The 10,321-nt window shown below is 39.2% G+C and overlaps 1 pseudogene; it reads right to left on the bottom strand.

The window, feature by feature from the left end:
• Window positions 1–403: 403 nt before the first annotated feature.
• Window positions 404–7,066, bottom strand: LOC116214602 (annotated as a pseudogene).
• Window positions 7,067–10,321: the final 3,255 nt, after the last annotated feature.

The raw sequence follows: 10,321 nt of genomic DNA, 5'->3' as shown, positions 1-10,321 counted from the left end.
AAGCCACTTTAATATTCAGATCGTGACCAGCCCCGGGCCCCGTTCAAGTTCTACATGTAATTGGGGCTCACATCCCATTTGAACTTCGTTCGGTCAATATAAAAGATTCTTGGGCCAAGGCCCATAATCCCAATAGTTACCTTGAGCGCAGCGCCCAATCACCGATCGGTTGTTATATCGGCGTCAGCGCTGACGCCATGGGACCGTTGACTTCCCTCATCGGTCGGCTCTGCTTCTGATAGGCAATGAAAATCATGCAATGCAGTAGTTTTGGTGATTTAATGAAAATTTTCACCTCAGCTACAGAGTCTCACAGTCTTCGCACAGAATCATCATTCGTTGTACACAAGAAAAGAAATGACTTATAAAGAGATACTTCGGATTCAAATCCGTTTCTGCCAATAATCAGAACCCCAAATTACTGGATAAAGATCTTTAGAGGATGTAGAAGAGGCAGTCAATGGAGCGTTGCTCGCAAAGCTCTCGATATTCCTCTAATTCAGCTCCTCCTCTTGCTCTCCGTGTCCCATAAAATACCTCCTCATGGCTTCGAGTTTCGCCTCGTCATTGCTAGCATAACTATTTGGGACTACTGCTGGGACTGCTTCATCGCCTTCGAGCATTCTCACGACCAAAGACATGGAGGATCTAACTGATGGAGAGACGTTAGTGCACAGTAAAGCAACATCGATCATCACCATCTCCTCATCCCAACTCAAGTTTCGATGCACATTACAAGAAAAATGTGAAGAGCTACTACATCTAATAAGAACAATGTCTTGGCCGAGGGTATTAGCATTAAAATCATAGATACCACTAGGTTCTTTGTTTCTACATAATCTGATGCTTTAACAGAAATCATTAGCAGTCTCTCCAGAATACTTTGTTAATTACAGCAATCCCTTACATATATATTGTCAATTTTCCTTTGAATGTAGAGGCAAACAACACTTTAAAAAGAAATTTATGAAAAAACTCTACTCCATTACCCAACTAAGGAGATAGAGGCATTCCCCTTTGAGCTTATGACTTGTGTTGCTCCGACCACTGACAATTTCCAAGGCAACGATCCCGAAACTGTAAACCTCTGCTTTCTCAGTTAGATAACCATGCATTGCATATTCCGGTGCCATGTGTCCACTGCATATTTAAGAGCGTAAAGTACCCTTATTATTGTCATTTCAGCCAAATAGATATAAATAAAAAAATAAAAAATAAAAGAGTGATAACAAGGTTCATTTCACTAGCTTCCAAGAAAAGTTCATCCTAACATAGTAGAAATTGACTCACTGTGTTCCAGCAATTCTGGTGCTAATGTGAGTGCCATCCTCGTCATCAAGTTTCGCCAGACCAAAATCTGAAATTTTGGGGTTGAGATTCTTGTCGAGCAGTATGTTGGTCGCTTTGATGTCTTGATGCAAAACCTTCAACCGCGACTCTTTGTGGAGAAATGCCAGTCCTCTTGCAATGCCCACACATATTCGGTGCCTCGTCCGCCAGTCCAACTTCAACTGATGTTCCTCGGGGCCTAATATCAGAAGCACATAAGAATTAGTAGTCCATAGTACAGGAAAATAGGGGGCGAGCTTCTTGTGGACTAAAAGTTACTCAACAAAGCTCCAGCAACTGTTATTTTCCATGTATTCATACACCAGGAGCAGTTGATTCCCTTCAATACAGAACCCGTACAGCTTCACAAGATGAGGGTGCTGCAGGGCGGAAATCATTCCAATCTCGTTCAAGAATTCACGGTTTCCTGGCTTTGATTTGTTAGACAACTGTTTCACAGCAATTACTCTGCCATCTGGCAAAACTCCCTGCATTGTTATTGGCATGAAATCTGTTATATGAACTAAGCTGCAACTTAAATGAAAGCAAAGACGAGCTGTCCACCAGGCTCAAGAATAGCTGGGGCCATTCAGCAACACCTTACGCACTGGACCAAAACTGCCTTCTCCAATCTTATTGGCATCACTGAAATTGTTCGTCGAAGCTTTAATTTGTCTCAAGGTAAACGAACCAGTCTGCAACTGTAGACCCTCAAAATCTGAAATGAAAAACTGTCGTCAGAAGTAGAAATCGGCAAAAAAGAAAATGGAAATGTCTGAATGAGACAAGATACACATGCTAAATATCCATTTTCCTGCTCCTGACAGTATGTTTTGGACATTCTATGCTGTACCCATGTAAAGAATCCGTGTAGCCTACTCGTGATCTCGGTTCTTAAAGTCAAAGGAGCACATTCCACAAAGGTATAGACTTACAAACCAGATTTAGTAGCGATTATTGGAGCAGCAGATTGTAATTTATTTGTATCTAAGATAGATGCACAAGTCAGTAAGTACCTCTCGCCAATTTACTGTTTTGTCCAAGACATCCTTTCTTCCAAAGAATAAACAGGACCAGGATAACAACAGCTGATATTCCAGCCACGATTCTGGAAACGTGCTTCCTGGCTCTTCTCAATCTGCATATAAAGTACATATATTAAGCACTGATATGGCCAAGTTAAAACGCTATGTTATGCCCCGTTCGATGATGTAGTCTAACAGTCATATTTTTTAGAGCTCTGCACTCATCCCCTAGATAAAATACGATATGTTATTTTGTGTTCACCTTGACTAAGTAGGGACAACCTATATTAGCACGGCACATTGTCCAACAGTGGACAAAGAAATGGTCAGTTCAACAATGAATCAAGCGATTACCAGTGTTCTCAGCAGTGATAGCAGATATCAAAGGACCATAGACTCCTTTGTAGGGGATAGCTGTAGTTCCTCTCCCGGCCCACTGCAAGCGTATCTCAAGAGTGCTGCCAGTAACTGTGGTGGTGAAATTTTTTCCTATTGGCTTTCCAACTCCACCTACTGCATCTTCAATATTGAAATCCTTCAGCTCCAACTTCCCCTGAAATATGCAATCAACTGAATTTCTTTTTGTACTAGGCGGAAAATTCCCAGGTCGACGAGGAAAGTCGGCCAATGATTCCTATGTTCAGATGTCTGGATGAATAAGTTAATTAAATCTCAGGAACTTCAATGAACATGGTGTGTCGAATTTACCTGTATGAAAATGTCAAAGTAACGCCTTCTGAGGCTGCCATAATTTCGGTCTGCCGTGAACACGATTTCAGCAAAATGAAGGCTTACATTGTAGGTTCCATTCATCAGACAGAAACTGTAATAAGTTAGAGAGACTGGAGAACCCAGTGCAGCCATGTAAAGTTGAGGTGTTTCCGTGAGCAGTGTGGATGTATTTGTCACAGTATAAATTTCTGCAATCGTTCCGTTATCCATGAAGTGACCGGTGCTACTATAGGCCCAGTATCCCTCGCCAAGTTTGTAATAAGCTGGACCTCCATCCACCCCGTCATTATTGTAGCTGGTGGACCCTATACTCACTGCACTTCCACCGCAGTTTATGCCGAGATTGTACAGACCTCGATTGCCTGAAACAAAAGATCAGCAAGCTTTGAAGAAGAGAAAATTAAGTTAGGACAATTCATACACAGTGTCAGCTCAAAAAAAAAAAGAAGCATTGCATTTATGAGAAAGAAATGATGTTAGTAAGATTCTATAGCAGTGAAACTTACTTGCGGTCGGGCAATTAATAGCGCTCAAACACCATATGCTTTGAGCCTGCAAGAAGGATTAAATATTCCATGTAAGATTGTATTTGATATCTAAACCTATGCAATCTGTCACAATCCAAGTTAATCGAAAGTGCTATGTCCTGAGGAAACAGTAAAACCGATGTAGTTGCAACTATCGACCTTGGTTGATCTTGCAAATAGGTTCCTGTATAGAAGGACATCTAAAATAAATGGCAGTTCCACGTCTATTGATAAAATCATAGGATCAAAATAAACTTGCGCTTGAGTTCGACATGGAAGTAATGCATACACATTCCCGTTTGCGTTTTTACATATAGTGCCTTCATTTGTGAAGTTATTATATGAAAGATCCCTGTAACATGAAAGGACAGACGATCAGTCTTGTCATAACACGGACAATAAACACTAATGGGTAACAACATAGGAATCATTTATAACGTCACAACTAAATTGAATCTGTTGTAATATGAATCTAGAAGCGGTGATAGTCGACATCAATAATATGCCCTGAGCTTTTTCCAACCCCGATCTTGACTTCTAGAACATGACAATAAGGTCATCTGATTTGCTTTCACATAACCAACTATTACGAAATTCACATGTTATATATGTTTATTGAATGTGGCAATCAGACTTCAAAATGTCAAATTTTCAATTAATCATGGCAACGGTAGATAGGTAATGACCCCTGATATAGGTGTAAAATTGCTCTAGCTAGTAAGCAATGTACAAATTCACCAGAAAGTTCCAGGAGGAATATTTCTAACAGGAGAACTACACAACGGTGAACACTTGACTGAGAAGCTTACCTTTTCTTGTCCATCCCAGAATTCATAATCCAACAAGGTACTGGGCCCGTAAGTTGGTTTCCAGTTAGATATCTGAACAAGATAAATATCATTGATAAATATATATTACACTAGCAACAGCCAAATTAATATGAAGAGCTTTAAACGACGCATTGTCGGTTGGACTGATGGCATTAAATATATATATATAGGCTATAATCTTAGTCTCAGATCAGCCTTTCATTCTGGCAGTTGAATACAAGTGGTTCATTTGGTATAAGAACTTCAGTCTGCTTTTCTCAGATGCCAACAGATCAACCATAATTTGCTGAAGCGTCAAACTACTCACAGATAATTCACATTACTTAAACCGGCAGAGTCTTTCGAGATTTCGCCGCTGAGTTCATTGAAGCTGACATCTCTATACAAAATTTAATAGTAAATGACCAGAAGCTATTAGTCATGAGAATCAGGCGGCATCTTAATTTATTGCAATTGGGCGGAATATATAATATTTTATCTGTTAATTGGGAAGAGAGAACTCAGAGAAGAGATAACCTTCATACTTACAAGGTTTTTAAACTCATCATATTTGCCAGATAATCAGGTATACTTCACACGACATTGCATGAGAAAGTAGACACGGTTATTTTAATTAAAGATGTAGAGAGGATGATGTTCTCACAGTATCTCCATGCTCATGCTGCTGAACTGAGGCAAAGGGGATTCAGTTGCGTTTAGGTCAGTGATTCGCCTGCTCATCAATATCCAACGAGGTTACAAACATTGTACTTCAGATCTATCTGAAGTGACAGAAAACATGAGGTAAGATGCGGCACTGACAAGTCGGTTCAGTTTCCTAAAGCTCCAATACCAGAAGGAATCGGCCCCTGAAAGCCCCTTGCCTGAAACACTCTGTCAAACAGAACAAATTTTGAATTAGTGGAATGAACTTGTGTTTTGTTTTTCACTTTTCATTCGTCTGAAGGAAAGAGGATTCTGGGTAAAGCTCTCACAATGAGTCAACATTTGTCCAATGCTGAATAAATTTGGGAATTTCTCCTGAGAATTGGTTATTGCCGAGCCACCTACCATAATTGGTTATGCGTAGATGAACCACAGCAAGGACGAATATTTTAAATCACGCAATCCCTGAAAGAAATGGAGACTCATACTTCTTTTAGGTTCGTCAAATTTGCAAAAGTGGAGGGCAGCTCTCCGGTAAAATAATGCGACGTCAACAACCTAATTAAGGCAAAGAAAAAAGACGGATTTCAACTGTCAGAGAATCGCCTTTACATGACATCGTAAAATACAGTAACAATGCTTAGAAATTTGATGGAGGAGCTCACAGCCTCTGTAGTCTCTGGACAAGTTTCCAAGCTCCTCAGGAAGCTCTCCGGAGAGCTGATTGAGCTCCACAACACTGCACCCCTAGACGGAAAATGGAAAGCGATCGAGGGAGTGAACACTCACAAGCTCTGGAGGGTGGATATGTTCCCGATCTCTTTGGGGAACGAGCCATTCAATCTGTTCCCGAGTAAGGAACTGCACAAAACACACGGATAAACTTCACAATCCAAATGATACGATGAATGAGGGAGGACGGAAAATACATGTTTAGCACATTCGCCATGGAACTCCACTCACTAGGAATCGTGCCGTCGAGATAGTTCCGGGTGAGGTCTCTGCAAGGCACAGAGCGAAATCAAAGAGAAATCGGTGAATGGAACATCAGAGAGAGAGAGAGAGAGATATTGTAGACAAAGGTCGAAGGCATGTGAAGCAATGGCCGAGTAGAACAGCTTGTACTTACAGGTTTTGGAGGTAAGGGAGCCTCACAAAATCTGGCGGGAGTGTCCCCTGAAGCGACTGTCCCTTCAAAGATGTGTTAATAAATAACGAACAAAGTCACCCTTAGACGTTGACCAATGTCTTATGAACCCAACGAGGACCTCAGGACCGTAGCCCAATGGGCCGTCCAATAGGACAAAATAGGCCAGCCCAAAATCTATGAACTGGGCCTGTGCTGTGGAGTGATCCCTGATAATATTCTCGGGCGGGCCGGGGCTATGATTTTTTTATATTATTTACGATTTATCCTACGTAACCATCTCCTGATTGCATGCATGCAAGCTGAATGGGCCAGCAATGCGGGGACAAGTCTCATACTTATGTCCTGTCCATCTCTCTCTCTCTCTCTCTCTCTCTCTCTCTCTCTCTCTCTCTATATATATATATATATATATATATGTATAAGGAGCATGTTTACATGCTGGTGACGTGGCAGACGGTATTATTGCTGAAAGTGCAGTCGCAGGTAACAGCATCATCGGACGCGGACACGACCCAAGGGGCCGTCCTGTTGCATGGATCCAAACTTAAATCCCAGCTCCTTTTCTTCAGTGCTGTAGCTATGTCCTTCAGTGCTTGCACTGTATACTGAAACGAAAAGAATTTGCAAAACGATCATATATATACTACTGACCGGTCGGACTTAAACTTCGAGATATGTTAAGGAATAGATTAAGGTACGTAATATATATTGAAGTGTGGTGGTGTTAGTGATCGGACCTTCATCATCGGGAAGTTGAGCTGCTTCAACGGCAAAGGCAGCAAAGCAGATGAGAGCGGAAACAATTAACTTCAGTCGATTGCGAGGCATTGTTATCAGCGACGGGGCACCGAACCACTTCCCGAGAATATAATGATCGATCAGGGAGACGCAGAGAGAGAGAGAGAGAGAGAGAGAGAGAGAGATGACCGGGTAGAAGAGGGGCTGAAGAGAAGAGATAATGGCATCTATCTAATAATAACTAATAATTAAGGATCGGAGAGGAAGACTTGACTTATTATAACCGTGTTGTTGTTCAACTTTATGAAAAATATAGAGCGCGTTTAGTTTCAGAGTTTAATGGTGCGTTTAGTTTCAGAGTTAAAATAACTTTAATTTTGATTATGAAAAATGACAAATAATTATACAGTGTGTTGAGTTAAAGTTAAAACTAAAATTTTTGTGATTTTAACTGCGAAACTAAACGGAGCGTAAAGTAACTGTGATTTTAATTGTGGAAAAGGACAAACGATATAATATTATAAATTTGACTTGAGAAATGTGTGTTTTTGTTGTGTAGTGTATTGAGTTAAAATTAAAGTTAAAATTTTTAACTTGAAAAATGTGTGTTTTTATTGTGTAGTGTGTTAAGTTAAAGTTAAAGTTTTAAAATTTTAACTTTGAATTCAAACGGAGTCATAAAATTTGGAAAAAGGAGAGACGGATAAAAGGCACAAAATAAAATACTACCGACACATGCATGCAGGTCGTCTCGTCAATGAGCTAGCTTTTTAACTAGGGGTTGGTTGATAATTATTTGGTATCATTTGATGCCCATTGGTTACGTTACATATTCGTGATTAATAATTAAACCAACAACATGCATGGGCCATGGCGCGAGCATCTATATAATTTGGTGGCCTCCTCTCCTCCCCCTGCTCATGTACGTAGTTATTTGTATTAAAATTAATTATTACGGCCTTCCCTACTGGGTCTGATCAATAGGAAATACTTAATCATCCATACGCACGAAAGGTTATTAAAATCTGATCACCTTGAATTAGATCTTTTTATTAATACTGTGATTGTCATGAAGAACAACCTTCACCTTTTCCCTGGATAATTATATCAGATCGATCAGAGAAAGATAGTGTAGCGCAAATGCGCACACTTTCACCTGATAACTACCGTTTTCGGGTTCAATATTCTCGTGATTGGGACTATCCATACCTCTAATTTATTAACTACTAAGATTTCTATTTCATTATATTAAATTCATGAATCTCTTATTGTAACCAAAAAAATAAATAAGTATCGAATTTAGAAGCTCTATTAGTTATTACAGAGAGCATGCATTACTGCGTGATACTCTTTTTTATGCAAAAAGTTATAGCTTAACAAAAGTTATGCCGTGCTATCTGCTTGCTTAACGCCCCTTTCACGCACTCGATGCAATTTTCTGCACTGTCATCTATAAGGTACAGACCATCAAGTATGCACGATACGAATAGCATAAAAGAGAGCAAGCGTCATCATATCGTATCCTGCGATAGCTAAGAATGTTCTTCTTCTTCTTCTTCTTCTTCTTCTTCTTCTTCTTCTTCTTCTTCTTCTTCTTCTTATGTAGTTAACGCTCTGTTTATTTACGCAATCAAATTTAATTTAACTTAACTTAATTTTACTTTACTTTCTCTTAAATTCAACAACAAAATCATTACTTTTATATTTTTTTCTTCAAATTTTCTCTCATACTTTTTCTTATCTATTATTACAATTAATTTTTTAAGATAAAATTTTTTCAACCATTCAACATTTTTTCTCAAATTTAACACTTTTTTCTCAATTCAATGACACAATCATTACTTTTTTTTATTTTCTATTTGAAATTCTTTTATACATTTTTCCCAACTACTTTTATCTTTACCTTCTCAAATAAAATAAAATTGAACTTCATTACCAAACGTAACGTAAGAATGTTCTTAGTTTGAAGTTTCGTCATTCAAAGTGTTTTGCATCGGGAAAGAATGGTATAAACGATAAATCACCACATCATATATATATATATATAGCTTCTTTTTTTTTTGGTGTGCGCATATATGTAGCTTAATTTTTTGGCACATGTATTATATAAAAGTATTTAGTCTTGGCTTCTTCTCTTCTGTTGGCATTATATATCTATCCATTTCGCCTCCTCCATTGTATTAACTTATTCAAGCCAGCAATCCCGACCTTATTTTGAACTGTTAATAATTTAAACAATTTGCAAGCGCCTTGTAGAGACTTTATAATAATTCACGAATATATGTAAGAATAATTATAATGATGATCATATAATTTCAACGTGAAATATAAGCACACAAGTAAAATTGCATCGACCAATACTCTTGATCTATGCAGCATGATACAGAATTGATTGATCGCTTTGCCATTAAAACGTGGACTAGCAATGGACCTGCTAGCCCTGAGTGCGAACACATGATGACTACGGTACAGCTGGCCATGCATGCATTTGAATTAGTCCTCATCATGCTCCGTGACCGACCCAGTCTCATTTTGCGTGAATAATTTTCGCTGCATTATTAACAGTCTATATCTTCATGATCATCGGGGATTATGGGATCTCTTCATCGTCTTCGATAATCTTCATGAACGAAGACGTGCACGGCAGCAGGTCTAAAGATAACATTGCTACGGGTACGGCCAGGGAAGCCCCGTTAATGATTGTGACCAGCCCCGTTCAGGTTCTATATGTGATTGGGCTCGAAGGCCCATTTGAAGTTCGGTCCATATTAAAATTTGTTTGGGCTGAAACGCATAATCCCAAAAGAACTTTAAGGGTCCAATCCCTAATTGGTCATTAATTTGGCGTTAGCGCTGACGCCATGGGACCGTTAACTTCCCTCAGCAGTCGGCTCTTCTTCTGCTAGGCATTGAAATCATGCAGTGCAATTGCAGTAGTACGGAAGAGGGAACATAAACACCACCTCAGGAGGCATACACAAAATGTCGAAGAGCTTCAAAAGGCGAGTTCAATTAATCGAAACGCAGCTTCGAAGTGACCAGAGATAAGTCATTCTATCATGTTTTTCCTTTGATAAGTATTGTATGTCTTTTTTTCTTTTTCTTGTTTTAATTTTATAGATTAAAGAGCAACTTTCATTAGATGGGAATGGGATGAAACCTGACTGATAATGTCTCAGAAACAAAATGCCGAACTTACGGCAAAACCAAGCTCACATGCCGCAGACAAGAAAAGCCACTAAAAATAGCCCTGAGGAGTGGGAACATGCAATGTCCTATATGCTCTTGCAATCCGGATTTACACCGCTTCAACTATAATGTTGTAATGTAGTTTACAAATGGATT

Source organism: Punica granatum, chromosome 7 (genome assembly GCF_007655135.1).
Source record: "Punica granatum isolate Tunisia-2019 chromosome 7, ASM765513v2, whole genome shotgun sequence".
Classification (NCBI taxonomy): domain Eukaryota; kingdom Viridiplantae; phylum Streptophyta; class Magnoliopsida; order Myrtales; family Lythraceae; genus Punica; species Punica granatum.
Note: the sequence above shows the minus strand (reverse complement) of the source record. Positions and strands in the feature narration are given on the sequence as shown.